The sequence below is a fragment of the Dermacentor silvarum genome, chromosome 7 (genome assembly GCF_013339745.2).
Source record: "Dermacentor silvarum isolate Dsil-2018 chromosome 7, BIME_Dsil_1.4, whole genome shotgun sequence".
Taxonomy (NCBI): Eukaryota; Metazoa; Arthropoda; class Arachnida; order Ixodida; family Ixodidae; genus Dermacentor; species Dermacentor silvarum.
The window spans coordinates 164,193,754-164,208,666 of NC_051160.1; positions in this window are offsets into that span (position 1 = coordinate 164,193,754).

Consider the following 14,913-nt stretch of genomic DNA (forward strand, 5'->3'; position numbering starts at 1 on the left):
CATGCAGTGCTGTATCACTCCAGATCCTGCATTTCGAAGCCATAGTTGCTTCTAACAAACAGAAAAACAGTATCAGAAACGGACTAGTAAGGGCACATTGCCTATGGGGAGATTGGCCATATTAAGGCCAGCCGACTTGCGCGCAATTATGCAAAAAACTCTCAACAGTGCAAATTTAATGATCCAGCTGCACTTTCATAATGCTGCATAAGCCAGTAGCGTGGGACCAGCAGCTCCATGGACATGTACCGTGACTTGTTGAATTTTACTGACACGCGTTCCTGTCCAAATAGTGCAGTCTACGTGGACACCACGAGCAGAATGTTCAGACAACTGAAGCGTACACAAATGTGCGTCACTGTGGGGGGTGCAACCTGCCACAGTCGTGCAGTGGCATTGCACTGCTGAGCTCGAGGAGGTCACGGGTGTGATCCGTGGCCGCATTCCGACGGGGGGGGGGGGGGCAAAATGCAAGAACAATCTCGTATGCCATGCATTGGGTGCACTCGGTGGAACCCTAGGTGGACAAGATTAATCTGGAGTGTGGCTCATTATCATATTGTGGTTTTGGCACACACAACTCCAGAGTTTCATTTGATTAACTGGGTGTCCAAAAACTTTCACTATTGATTAAAGGGGTCTTTCAATGAATATATTCCTGTGAAATTTTTTGAAAAGGAATTGATAATAATAACGAGTGCAATATTTACTTTTTCCTTTCCTCAACAAGTTCTCTTAGCTGTGGTGAGAATGGTAGCAGTGGTTTGCTTATTGCTCTTTTTGTTTCTTTCTGCACTGCATGTAAGGTAACCCTCCAAGACTAGTGTCTGACAAAAGTCCTGGAGATCGACAAGAGGGTGGTGATTGGATGGGTGGGACACGTTGACAGCCGTCGCTTCTCCATCTGCTAGAAGTTTGTAAGTTTGTGCACGTAGTTGGGGGGACGTGAAATTTCACTGAGGCAGTAACTTCTGATCATAAACAATTGCAAAGTGGTTGGCGTCTATGGTCTGTTGCATTGGTTTATGACGTCGTAGAGGGAGCCTCGAAAAAGGTTGCAGAAGAGAGTGGGCAATCTTTTATGCGAGACTGTGGACTCCCTGCTGCATGTAACAATATTTTGCTCGCGTATTTGATGCAGCATTGTCCACAGGTTTTGAACATATTACTCTCGCGCAACCAGCTCTGGCTAGGTAAGTTTGGCACAGCAGGCAGTTGCTACAGCAGGGCTTTTGGGCTAAGGGGCCTGCCCACCAGAGAGTGAAGAAGCTGGAAACAATATCAATATCCGGGTGCTCACAAACCATTTGAAGAGGACATCTTCAAGATGTCCTGACGTTATAACCACTTCCTAAGTTTGCAGTCACCGTTTTTACTTACTGTAGCCCTTCCTTTTTCCTTTCCAAATGGTCAAGATCCTAGTTTTGCTACGTGCTGCATAGCCATGTAAGGCTATATCGTACTTCCAGCGTTGTAGGCATGCTATATCCTTCTACATTTATAATATGGGAACTTTTGCGCTAGAACTTCTGTAGTATCATATGGTGCAAGTTTCACTCACTTTCAGTGATGTGCTGTCCGACTTGTTTGAAGAGATGTTTGGAAGGAACTTGCGATCACGGTAGTGTAGTCCTCATTATGTGATGCGTATCATTATTTGAGCACACTGTGGAATTGATGAGGCAGACAATCTGAAGCAGGGCAGCTTTTTGTGTTAAAAGTATTTGTCAAAATTGTGGCATCCTTAGTTCGCAGTAAAATATGGGCTAGAAGCTCCGAGAGATTTGAGTGTCATGTCTCCTGACACCTGACTGTTCTGAAGACTGCCGAGACCTTTTGTTAGGATGGGCTCTCAGCAACAAGCAGCATGTACGTGTTATGACCGGGTCGGCGACCAGGCGACTGGCCGCGGCCGTCTGGTGGTGAGATGGTCTCACTATGTACATAATTTTTCGCCACCTTCGTTCTTGATGCCTTTTATGCACTTCTAGAATAGTTAATTGTTGGGCTAGTTGGTTCTGCATAACTGAACAAGTAACTCAGTGCAATATAAAAGACAGACACAAGAAAGGGAGAAGCAAGGACAAGTGCTTGTCCTTGTTTCTCCCTTTCTTGTGTCTGTCTTTTATATTGCGCTGAGTTACTTGTTCAGTTATGCACTTCGTTCTCCCCCTACCGCCTCCCCCCCCCCCCCCCCCCCCATTTCGTATCCGTCACCGAACTCCCCTCCTTAAAACTATTTTCCGTCAGTGACTGTCGCACTCTTCAACATTTACAGGGTTGTTGAACAGCATGGCGGCCCTTAACATTCGTATATTTCTCCTTACCTTTTCAAGGTGGCACCACTGCGTGGACATCGCGGGCATTCACCTATGTCCAGCTCCAGGCGCGGGTCCAGGGGGGATGTCCGGATGTCCTGACCCCCACCTCAGATTTCTGTATCGCCCCCTCGCTGATAGGGGGATGGCCTTGTAAAAAAAAAATATGGCCACCAGAATTCTTCAAAATTATTTTTCGCGAGTACCAGTGGTATCAGCCATGTATAAGTAAATGTAGCTCGCTCACAAGCTTAGTTGTACTCCGTAGGGGTGTGGTGTCGCGAAGTTGCCGTAGTTAATTTTTCTCATGAACACCTTGGACCTCCTGGCGCCGGCCCTGCCTTACTCGTCCCGTCGGTGGCGTCGAATGAACGAGGGGACGTCCCTTTTGCCAAGCACGCCGATGTCCGCTCTAGCGCCTTCGCGCCTGATTAACTTAGTTTCACCTTGGGGTGTCAACAGTTGCCTCATTGGCTGTCATCGGTTCTGTTTAATGAAAGAGATCTCTTGCTGAAGTTTTCATATATAGATAATAACAAGTAACAGCTAAACTAAGAACTACGCATAGGCAACTTTTTTTAACTGTAGCACTCATTGTGATCACAGTTACACGTTGACAATATCCAGTACGAGCACAGTACCGTTCGTACGCTACAAGTTTTTCATTGTAACTTCGCAGTTTTATTGTCGTACATTAGGCATAGGAGGCTCAAGCCCGCCGGATCCGTTTATCTGAGTGGGCGTTCTCGCGGAGCGGGGCGAAGCCTAGAGCCGCGGCTGAGAAGTGGGGGAGCGGGACGTCAGCGGCCAACGCCAGCGCGCGGGCCTAGGATGGCGTCGCGTGGTTAGAGAAACGGGAGCAGATGCGCGCCTTGTGTAAAAGGATGACGTCGCGTGTGAAACAAAACATGAAGACGCTGCCTCGCGCTCACGGCTACTACGCCACATAGTTCTTCTTGTAGGTGGCGTCGTGAGTCTTCATACGCGGTGATTCGCATATCCTAAACAACCAGCGTAGTGGTTGCCACGTTGAAACGAAGGTGTCTCAGCCGAACACGAAGAATCTTCTTAAGGAAATCAAGGTGTCCCAACAGAACTCCAAAGACGGACCCGTGCTTACGCATTTATAACGAACCTTCGACAGACCATCCCAAATTTTATTTTAAGAAACAATACAGGCTGATATACCGGGTGTTCAAAATTAAGCTTTATGGTTTTCTTAAAATTAGGCACTGGGAGGCACGTGAAGACCACCTGCGCAAATAAGTTAATTTGTGTGGCCAGGGGGACACAAAGTGAGATAATTATCGCTGTCAGCAACCGAATTAACTAAAATTGAATAATTAGCTTTTTATTGACTGCAGTAAGTGTGTATGTTTGTATTCAAAAGTTAGAGGCAGTCGTGTTTCTGCACAGTTTCACTTGGAAGAATTCTTCTAGCATGTCTATGCTCCGATATATCCAACTCCAAATTTTAATTGTCGTTCGCATGATTACGCATGCAAGAGAGTGAGGATCAGCGCAAAGCTCCTCCCTGATGTGACGCGGCTGTTGGGTGCAGCGTTTAGTCTGACAACGCGGCGGAGGCATTGCCAAAGATAATAACTGCCCCCATTCCCCTCACGGCTGGTGAAATGAAAAAAAAAAAACAATCGAAGAACCCGTAACCGCTGTCGTAACACGCGACCGCGCAGCCTGTAAAGATGGCGGCAATTGCCATGCCGAAATAATGGCGCGAGCGGAGAAGCCGGAGGGCAGTACGCGTGCGTAATGGTGACTAGACGACCGGGCATGGTCCTTGTTTGGGCTACGCAAATAAAGTGACTGCTGATTTCCAAGTATTGTAAGTTTTATTGAAATCAAAAGCAACAACTGCACCATCAACAGCAGAAACCTTTTATTGCGATAGCAATTATATGGACACTCAAAAGCAGATTTCTGCCGTCGGCGTCGCCGTCGCCGTGAGGTTCCGTATGACGTCATTTGGAGAAGAAATCGTCGCCGCGCGCCGAACGCTGTATGTGCGAGTGAAAGGGCGCGAGGGGCGCGTCTTTCACAGGGAGTGAACGCACGGCGGAGAACAAACGCGAGTTCTGCGCCGTGCTCGCTTAAGGGCTGCAGAAGTAGGCGTCTTTGTTCTCCTTCACAATCACCATGTATGTAGAGCAAACGCGCCTTCTTCCGACGAGCGAGAGGCCGTGGGGGAGGGGGAGGGAAGGGAGGCGACGTTTAGCTGCGGCACGCAGTGCCTATTTATATCAGAGGCTCCGGCAACAGTCACCAACGCCGCACGCATTTTGAGCGAACGCGGGCAAAACGCCGATGGCGTCGACAACAGTTCTGCGTGTTGCCGATGCTGCTGCATGTCCAAGTTTATACAGCTGATAAAGCTAATATCATTACTCCGTATAGCTCTCTACAAGTCTGCTATCGCAATTGATGCTTCGCCTTTCAGGTGAAACTGCGACAACTTTTTTTAGCTATGCTAACGAATATTTCATACTGCCGCTTTAACTTTAGTGTTGTCATGCACAAATCTCATGACAACACTTCACCCATCAAGATGTCAATGCCCTAAAAATGTTCAAAATGCCTCCCTTCCACAGCAACGCAAAGCATAAACCGCTCTCGCGTCGAGTCGAAAACTCTGCGCAGTGCAATTGAAATTTGGAGTCGGATATGTCGAAGCACGAACACGTTAGAATAATTCTTAATTCCGACTGATACTGTGTAGAAACACGACTGCCTCTAAGTTTTCAATACAAACATACCCACTTACTGCAGTCGACAAAAATAATTGTTCATTTTAGTTAATTGGGCTGCTCACAGCGATAATTATCATCTCACTTTGTGCCCCTGGCCGCATAACTTATTTGCACAGGTGGTCTTCGCGTGCCTCCCAGTGCCTAATTTTAAGAAAACCACAAAACTTAGTTTTGAACAACCTGCATTATCAGGCACAGCCGCCAAGCACATGGCTGTATTGGGTAACGTCCTTTTCCTATAAGCACGGAGAAACCGATACCTGGCTTCGCTATAGGGCTTCTTCCTCTTTCTAGGGTTTTACGTGCCAAAACCAGTTCTGATTATGAGACACGCCGTAGTGGAAGACTTCGGATTAACTTTGACCACCTGGGGTTCTTTAACGTGCACTACAACGCAAGCACACGGGCGTTTTTGCATTTCCCCTACATCTAAATGCGGCCGCCGCGGCCGGTATGCGATCGCGCGATCTCGTGCTCAGCAGCGCAATGCCTGAACTGACTGAGCCACCACGGCAGGCTACAGGTGTTGCTCTAGCCGTATAAAACGCGGGTTTATCGTGAGCAGAAACGGTGAATTTCGGTAAATGATAAAGGCTACTATCATCATCATCATCATTGACAGAAGCTGACCCCCTCCTCAGAAAAAACCTGGATCCGCCCCTGTCCAGCTCCCACCTGTATGTTGTGGCTGTTTCTTAGCTTCCCTGGCCCACCACCCCCGTCCTTGATGTTGTTGTACGCAAATCAGCATTCTGTAGATATTTCTTTCCTGTCCCAATTTCTGCGCCGTTTTCATTTTTATTAATGTGTACAAACTAACCCAACAGCAAGCTCTATTCCAAGTTTAATTACATGATGAAAGTCAGCGACAAAGGAAAGAAAAAAAAAAGGGGGGGGGGGGGGTGCTTTTATGTGTTTCCTAGACAAGCAAGTCACAATTAATGTTTTCTGAATGCTTTTCTTCCACGCAGCGTGGTCGATGATTCGGTCAAGTAGCAAAAATGTGAAGCTCTTTGGCGACACAAATACTTGGTGGAGAGCAACAATGCCCTCAAAGTTTGGTGGCCCACCTTCACAACTTCCTTGCCCATAGAGTTATAGTAGTATGAAACTCTATGTCCTTGTCCGCCATGGAGGAAAGAAACAAAATTCTTTCCTTCCTTCATGTCGCCCACCGAGACGTGACCGCACCACGGCACCGGCAGTCTCCCATGCATTGCTCGCATGACGGCTCTCTCATAGACTCTTGCGAAACCTGATAAAGTGTTCGTAGTAATTGAAAGTTTACTTTAAACGGAATCGGTATTAATTTATTTCCTCAAATGCCCCGATAAGGGGTATTACATAAGGGATATTCTACTCTATAACCGGTGTCACACGACCACTTTTGATCGCGATCAAGCCCGATCCGGATCGAAATTCTTGCCTGCGATTTGCACCCTCGCGCAGCTTGCGCGACGGAGCCAATCACGACCGAGAAATTGGCACCCGTAAGAAACACCCGTATTAGAAACAACACCGGCCTGGCGTCACTCTCCGAAGTTGCTGCTTTCGTAGACTCATACGTCGGAAAGAAGGAAGGACCCTGCACCAGATACCCGCCGTGGTTGCTCAGTGGCTATGGTGTTGGGCTGCTGAGCACGAGGTCGCGGGATCAAATCCCGGCCACGGCGGCCGCATTTCGGTGGGGGTGAAATGCGAAAACACCCGTGTACTTAGATTTAGGTGCACGTTAAAGAACCCCCGGTGGTCGAAATTTCCGGAGTCCCCCACTACGGCGTGCCTCATAATCAGATTGTGGTTTTGGCACGTAAAACCCCAAATTTAATTAATTAATTAACCAGATACACATCCCCTGTTCGCTTTCCCGCAAGGTAGTTACGGACAAAATACACTGCCCGTAAGTAAACTGTTACAACAACCACGATAGCCATGCACCCTAACCACAACCTCAAACTCGCTTTGAGTGCGGCGCCATGGATGGATGGATGGATGGATGAGGCTGAACCCTTTAAATCGGGTGGTGGCATACGCCACCTAGCCATGACTATTAACATATTTTGTACTTTGTGGTGGGTGAAATTTCACCCCTGCCTTGATTTTATCCACCAATCAGATAACCTCCGTTTGGTTATTTCTACCCGCTTAAAGTCTATTTTGCCTTCACTGTCCCTAAACCTCAATGCTTTGAAAAAATCAGCCCCATTGCTTTGCACTGTAAGGTTAAGCCCTTTACAAAAAAGTATGAGGTGTTCAGCCGTTTCCTCTTCTTCTCCACACGCACCGCACAACGTGTCTATACCTTGGGCTTCTCCTAGAATTATCATAGATATTTTCTTTCGCAATTTCTTGCTTGAAAGTTCAGTATGTTCCCAGTGCCGATTTCGTCTGCATCCCTGTTTTCCACAGACCCCTCTCTGTTTCTATAACCTTTTTCTTAACTGCTGAGTAGCGACACGCTTTGAAGAAGGCCGCCTCCTCCTCGCACGCCCTGTCCGAGGCGGACGCCGCGTCTGGCGCTGAGCCGTGTTATGGTGTGAGGGCGGGGCTGGGGCGAGATGCTTGAGGCTGGGCATGAAGGCAGTAACGTCGACGCAGGTTGACGTCTTTATTAATGTTGGCTAGGCATACAGAACAATACAAGGGCTAACGCGCGCCAGCGCGACTCAACACAACAGTCCTACATGGCAGCAGGGCAGACACTCACTCAGCTCTGCCATAGAATAAAGAACCAACTTTGCTCTGCTCTCCAAGCTAAAGGCGGGAAGGCAGGGGAGAATGCCCGACAGGTGCTGCCATCTGTCGGGCGGCTGGCGAAGTGGGCGTGGGAGTCTCGGAGGCACCTCACATCCGGCCCCACTTTTATGATCTAAGTCCTGTTTGATTACAAGTGTCAACTAAGACTAGGCAAAAGGGAGAAAACACTAGACATGGACAAAAGGCAATGTATAGCAATACTAGGCATGAATGCGAGGCAGGAAAACAGAGGCATATGACAGGCAAATAGCAACAGACGAGGCAAGGCAATAAATGTTCTACATGGATTAAAGTCAAAATTGCGATGACAAACTCTAAAGGCAAAGACAAACCCTAAAGAAATTGCAACAGGCACAAGCACAACACTTTCAAAAGTCCACTTCATAGTCCTGAAGATGGGTGGGCGGTCTGCGCTGTCTGACTGGGCGCTGAGCGTTCAGCGGCAAAGCAGATGCAGTTTCTGAGCTAAGTAACGCCCGGCGAGAAGTCTTCAAAGGTGGACGCAAACACAAGGATGTCATCCAAGTAGACTCTGATGTCCAACCTTATAGGAGGTTGAAGGTCTTGCAGGACAAGCTGCATGGCACATTGAAATGTTGAAGGAGCATTTTTGAGTCCAAAGGGCATACGTGTCCCACTGTGTGTGATGAAGGCTGTCTTGACATAATCTGCAGGACGCAGGCTGACTTGCCAGTAGGCAGATTTCAGGTCCAGACATGCAAAATATGATGCTCCGGCGGCGTCTTGCATATTATCAGCATGGACCAAAGGGTGTACAAATGTGCGATGATGATCCGAAAGGGCCGTAGCCAGAGCTGCTTGTTGTATCTCTGATAAGTCCTTTGCCACAAAAGTGGGAGGAAGGTCAGGATGAATGGTTATGGCTACTGTACCTTCTTGAGCAACAGTGGCTTGTTCTGGCAGGCTTTTGCACAAAGGCTTCCAAATGGGCTCCATTCCTGGGAGAGGTGCTTCCTGGAGACCGTCTGAACATGGCACTTCAGTACTTTGAGCTAGGAAAGACTGCCGAAGAATTACTGCGCATGAGGCACGTGGATACAGCTTCTGGTGTGCATGAATGACTGTACCAGAGGCCAGATGGTGGATTTCAGCTGGAATTGAGAGGCTCGAACACAAGTCTTGTATTGCTGGCACGAAACCAATCTTCACCCAGTATAACTGGCAAGACATTATTACTGATCACAGCGGCTTCCACTAGAGCTGTTATGGGGCCCACTGTAATCTTCAGGCAGACTGTGCCTTCGGGATGCACACTTGATCCACCAACAACCGCTAAGGGCTCGCGTGTCCAGGGCATCAGTGGAAGATTCTTGATTGCAGACTTGGTCACTATAGTTATCTTGGTCCCTGTGTCTGGGAAGGCATCGTAGGACCCCAAGATTGCAATATCAGCTGTAAAGAATGAACACTCCAAATGGGAGCCATGGACGTCTTCCAAAGGGCTTGTGTGCAGTGCAGGGGCTGCTGCATGAAGTGATGTTGAAGTTGTGGCTGGCTGCTGTGTGACAGTCTCTTGCTTTGTTGGGCACTTTGATGCTAGGTGGCCCTTTTCGTGACACTTGAAGCAAACAGCTTCGCTCAATGACTGTCCTGGGCGAAATGCAGGGACACCATAACGCTGTGACAGAGCCGAGTACCGAGCTTCCTGTTCAGCAGGCGGCAGATCTGTTATGCGACGGCTATGTGGAGGACTGGCAGGGCGAGACGGGGGCACACGGCTTTTCTTGAAACTGACTGTTGGAGGTGCCGTTGAAGGCATTAACGACGCAGAAGAGACTTGTCTGGAAGGCGTAGTCCCGTTATTTTGACTGCGAAGAGTCCGCTCAGGACAATCAGCCAGGTTGCTTGCGATCTGCATATGTTGCATAGCCCTGTCAAGTTGGGTGCATATATCAATGAAGCTGGTTACTGACGATGGGCGTTGCGCTGCTATGCTTGTTGCAGTTCCCGCGCACTGAATGCCGTGCAGGAGATATTCCACATTCTGAGGCTCCGTCAGTGGCGCTGGACATTTCTCGATTACTCGAAGCTTTGCATAGGCATAGTCACGAAGTGACTGAGAGCTGGACTGTATTTGGGACATAATTTGCTGCTGCCATTGCAGTAGAGTCAGCTCGTCGGCGAATGCGTCCAGGAAAGCTTTACGCCACGTATCCCAAGTCGGGAACTGCGGGCCAAGAGTCAGGTGCCAGTTTTTCGCAGTGCCTCTCAACTTGCTTGCGGCGATGAGGCGTGTTGTTTCTGGCGACCACGAAGTGAGCTGCTGCGTTCGTTGAATCTCCTCAATCCACAAACGCGCACTTTGCTTGTGGCAGTTCTCGAACAATGGCAGGGTAGACGATACGTCGGGCATGGTTGTCACTTGTAGCTGTGGCAAGGAAGGGGCCTGGTACTGCGGTGACATTGGCGAAAATGGCGTTCCAAATGGTGGCTGGGGGTACCGTGGAGCCGTTACAAAAGGCTGCGGTTCCTGTGGCGGCGAAAAAACTTGCGTTGGCACGGCTGCGGCGTCGCAAACGAGCGGCGGCGTGGGGTAGGACCACGGTGGCGGTGGGACGTACGAGGCGGGCGCATACACTTGCGAGGTTGCATCTGGTATTGCTTGATAAACCGTCGGAGTAAGGTGCGAGGCAGGGAACTGCACGCTGGTCGAGGAAACTGGCGCTGAGGCCGGTCTCGGTGCTTGTTTCGGAATCGCTGCACGAGCTTCCTCCAGGCACGCTGTCAAACGTTGAATCAGGTCGTCTCTTGACCCGGTAGCGTCGATTCCGCGGCGAATGAGCTCGGATTGCAGAAACTCGGTGCTGAAGTATGCGACGGTGGCAGCGTCGACTTCGGCCCAATTCAATCCCGGCATGGCGCTTACTTGGCGGGAGCAAGGAGGTAGACAATGGCGGCTACTTGGCGGGAGCGGCGGCACGGCGTGAGCGAACGGCGAGGCGAGATTCTTTGTCGACTGCGCCAAATGTGAGGGCGGCGCTGGGGCGAGATGCTTGAGGCTGGGCATGAAGGCAGTAACGTCGACGCAGGTTGACGTCTTTATTAGACAGTTTTAGTTTAGCGTTAGCGTAATAGCGGGGCTACGGGAAATAGCGTTACCGTTCCGCAAACGAACTTTGCAGAAAGAGAGTTTTAGTATAGCGTGATAGCGTATTTTACGTGCGGGACGCTATTCCATTACGCTTTGAATTTCGCATACACAGGGCACCTAATTCTATGTGTGTGTGCGTCCGGAAAGTGCGATAGGCAGCGCAATGGAAGCCAGGAGCGCGTTGTATTTTTACTTCACATGTCCGTCGATCTGCAACGAAACAGACAAGCAGTACAAGCTGTCTACCATAGCCTCCGACATCCTCTCATCTCAGAGGCCATATGCCGTCGTCGCGCCTATCTTCCGACTTTAGCGACAGATGGCGCTCGCATCTCAGAAAAAATTTCTCTCGTTAGGCTTAGGCGCGTTCGAAACGAGAAGCGATCTCGAAAATTCCTCAAGATAAACCATAACACTCTCTCGGCGAAGCGGCATGAGACTAAGCAAAAGCCGTTTACGCAGTCATTTGCTACGAACGAAGTGAATTCTACAAAAACAACGCCAAATTCAGTTTGAAGCGGGCGACCGGGACCGCTGCCATGTTTTACGTACACTACGTACACCACGCTAACACGGTAACGTTAACTCTGAGAAATAGCGTGCGCACGGTAAACGGTATGGGTCGGTTAGCGTTCTGCGCATGCGCACTTCGATCCCGCTATTCCGGTACGCCCGCTATTCCGGTAACCACGCTAAACTAAAACTGTCTATTAATGTTGGCTAGGCATACAGAACAATACAAGGGCTAGCGCGCGCCAGCGCGACTCAACACAACAGTCCTACATGGCAGCAGGGCAGACACTCACTCAGCTCTGCCATAGAATAAAGAACCAACTTTGCTCTGCTCTCCAAGCTAAAGGCGGGAAGGCAGGGGAGAATGCCCGACAGGTGCTGCCATCTGTCGGGCGGCTGGCGAAGTGGACGTGGGAGTCTCGGAGGCACCTCACAATGGCACGTACACACTAAAAAACGCGCGCGGCGCGCCGCCGGCGGCAATACGCAGCAGCGGCAGGGCGGCCACACCAACCGGCGGCCCACCGCTGCGGCAATCACGTGACAGACTAGACTCCTCTCCCCTTCTCGAACTATCCGGGAGCACCAGTTTCCCGCGCGAACGTCACGGAAGCGGGCCGCTCTCATTGGTCTCCTTCATCCGCGGCACGCGGCAAACCGCAAACAATCGGTCCAGGAGCGATCCCGGCCGCGGCAAGAAAAACCCGTTTCGCGGCTGCTTTCACGGCGCGCGTTTTGCCGCTAGTGTGTACGTGGCACTACAGTGTAAAGCCCCTATATATAAAAAGTAGCGCCATTCTTAGATCTTGCCGCCACCGCGCTCACCCCGGCGTTTCCTCCTTGCCGCCTCCTGTCGCCCCAGCCCTCCGCTCCCCCATTGGCCCACGAGCTGCAGACGGCCCTGAGGAGGGGCAACCGTCGCAGTGCACCGGGAGCAGACGGAGTGACACTCCAGATGCTCCGCAACCTGGCCACCAGTGAGCAACGACGCCTGCTCGACTGCTACAACATCTGGTGGTCAGGACAGGTGCCGGAGGCCTGGCGCACAGCCATCGTGGCCCCCATTCTGAAGAGCAATAAGCCGGCTAACGAGCTGTCCTCATACCGACCGGTCTCTCTCACCTCCGCTGCCTGCAAGGTTATGGAGGCCATTGCTCAGGCACGGCTCGAATGGGTGGCCCGCGCCTGCGGGTTCCTCGCGGACCAGCAGACAGGCTTCCGGCGCCGAAGGTGCACTGCGGACTCCATCGCAGACGTCGTCTCCACCCTGGAGGACGCCAGGGCCAGCGGAGACCTCGCCATGCTCCTCCTCATCGACGTCAAGGGGGCGTTCGATGGCCTCCCACATGCGGTCGTCCAGCAGGCTCTGGACCTCCTGGGCATTGGCGGCAACCTGCGGCGGTTCCTGTCATCGTTCCTGAACGACCGCACCCTCAGGGTCCGCGTGGGCCATGCAAGGAGCACTCCCCGTCCGGTCGCAGCAGGCGTACCACAAGGGTCAGTGGTGAGCCCGTTTCTCTTCAACCTCGCCCTGGCCCGGCTGCCTGCTGCACTGCCGACCGACCCTCACTACAAGGTGGAGTGCTCCATCTACGCGAATGACATCGCCCTGTGGGTGCGGGAACCGCCGCAGTCAAGCCGTATCGCAGCTCCTTGCCCATGGAGAGGGCTGCTCGGTGAAGTGGGCCCTGCGACTCTACGAGGCGGCGGCCACATCACGCCTGCGGTACGCCCTCCCGCTGGTGGCGCTGCCGCCACGCCGCCTCGAAAAGTTGGAGCTGCAGCACCGGGCGGCCATCCGACTCTGCCTGGGCGTCCCCCGGAGCTCCCAGATTGCCGCTACCCTTGCGGAGGCTGGAGCATGGCCCCTGTCGCTCCTCTTCCTGCAGCAGGGGCTGAGACACGTCGACCGCCTCCACCATGCTCCTGATGGCAGAGGCCTGCTGCGTCGCCTCCAGTCCCGGCCTTCCTCAAGGATGGGTCAGCTGTGCCGCCTCTACGAGGAGGTGGTTGGCAACCCACCGCCGAATGCGGTACAGCTGCCCCCACCGCAGAGGCCTCCTGTCCCCATCGCCACGGAGCTGCCCGGGATTTCGAAGAGGCGCTCGCCCGCTTGCGCCCTGCAGCAGACGGCCGCCTGCCTCCTGGACGAGACCCTCGGAGACCACCTCCTGGTGTACGTCGACGGTTCGGTGGTACCGGACACCGGCTCTGCCACGGCGGCCTGCACGGCACCAGCCCTGCAGAAGAGCAGGCAGTGTCGACTGCCCAGACACGCCAGCTCGACTGCAGCGGAGGTGGCAGGCCTCCACCTGGCCGTCGACCTACTCTCCGAGGAGCTTCCCTGGGTACCAGCGGCCATCCTCTGCGACTCCAAGGCAGCCCTCCTCGGCCTGCAGAGGCCAGAAAGCGCCAGCCTTGGAGTCGCACTGCTGTCTACCCGGCTGACAGCGCTGCAGGACGCAGGCCACCCGGTGTCCCTGCACTGGATCCCCGCCCACGTAGGGATCCCGGGCAACGAGGCAGCCGACACCCTGGCGAAGGACGCCCACCACACCACTGTGCCCCTCAGTCGGGCCGTGACGGAGGGCGACTTCACAGGACTGAGGCTGCGGCGACACCTGGCGACCCACCACCCAGACAAACGGGTGGCACTGGGATGCCCCCCACGACCACTCCCCCAGCGAGGCCTGGCTCGCAGGGAGACCTCGCTCCTTCTCCGGCTCCGCATCGGCTGCAGCTGGACGGCAGCACGCAGCTACCGACTGGGACGAGCGACGTCCCCGGCCTGCAGCTCCTGCGGGGAGCCGGAGACGATCGAACATCTCCTGCTGGCCTGCCCGGCGTACCTCCAGCAGCGGGGCCCACTCCTGCAGGAGTTCCGCCGCCTGGGCCTCCCCTCTGGCAAGGAGGAAGATCTCCTCTTCCCCGGCCGACACCACCTTTCTGCACTTCGAGGCGTCGTGGAGTTCCTTGACTCGTCAGGGCTCTCCGCACGCCTCTAAGGACATTTCTACAAGCGGGAAGGCCTCACGGCCTCCCACCCCACCCCGGGCCTGACCGGCCTGGCACAACACCCCTGCAGACTCTGCAGCACACCAAGGCCTTCCATCTCGGCCTGATACGTGCCGCCTATGCCTGCCGGTTTTGCTTCGCCCAGCCATGGCGACTCCACTCTATCCCTTCTTTCGCTCCCACTTACCCCTCCCCGTTGGCGCTGAGCCGTGCTCCCTCAAGGGCTGCAGAAGATAGCGCCAACCTTTCCCTTTCCCTCAAGAACCACTTATCATCATCCCCCATTGGCCAATCCGTGTCACGTGGAAGCACGCGTTGCGCTTTTGTATATATTTTTTTTTTCTTTCCAGCGCGCTCTGACTGCCATTCTCGGGCCTGTGCGACGAAAGTGCTGCGCGCACAAACGGATCAACGTTTAGGGACAGAACTTCGT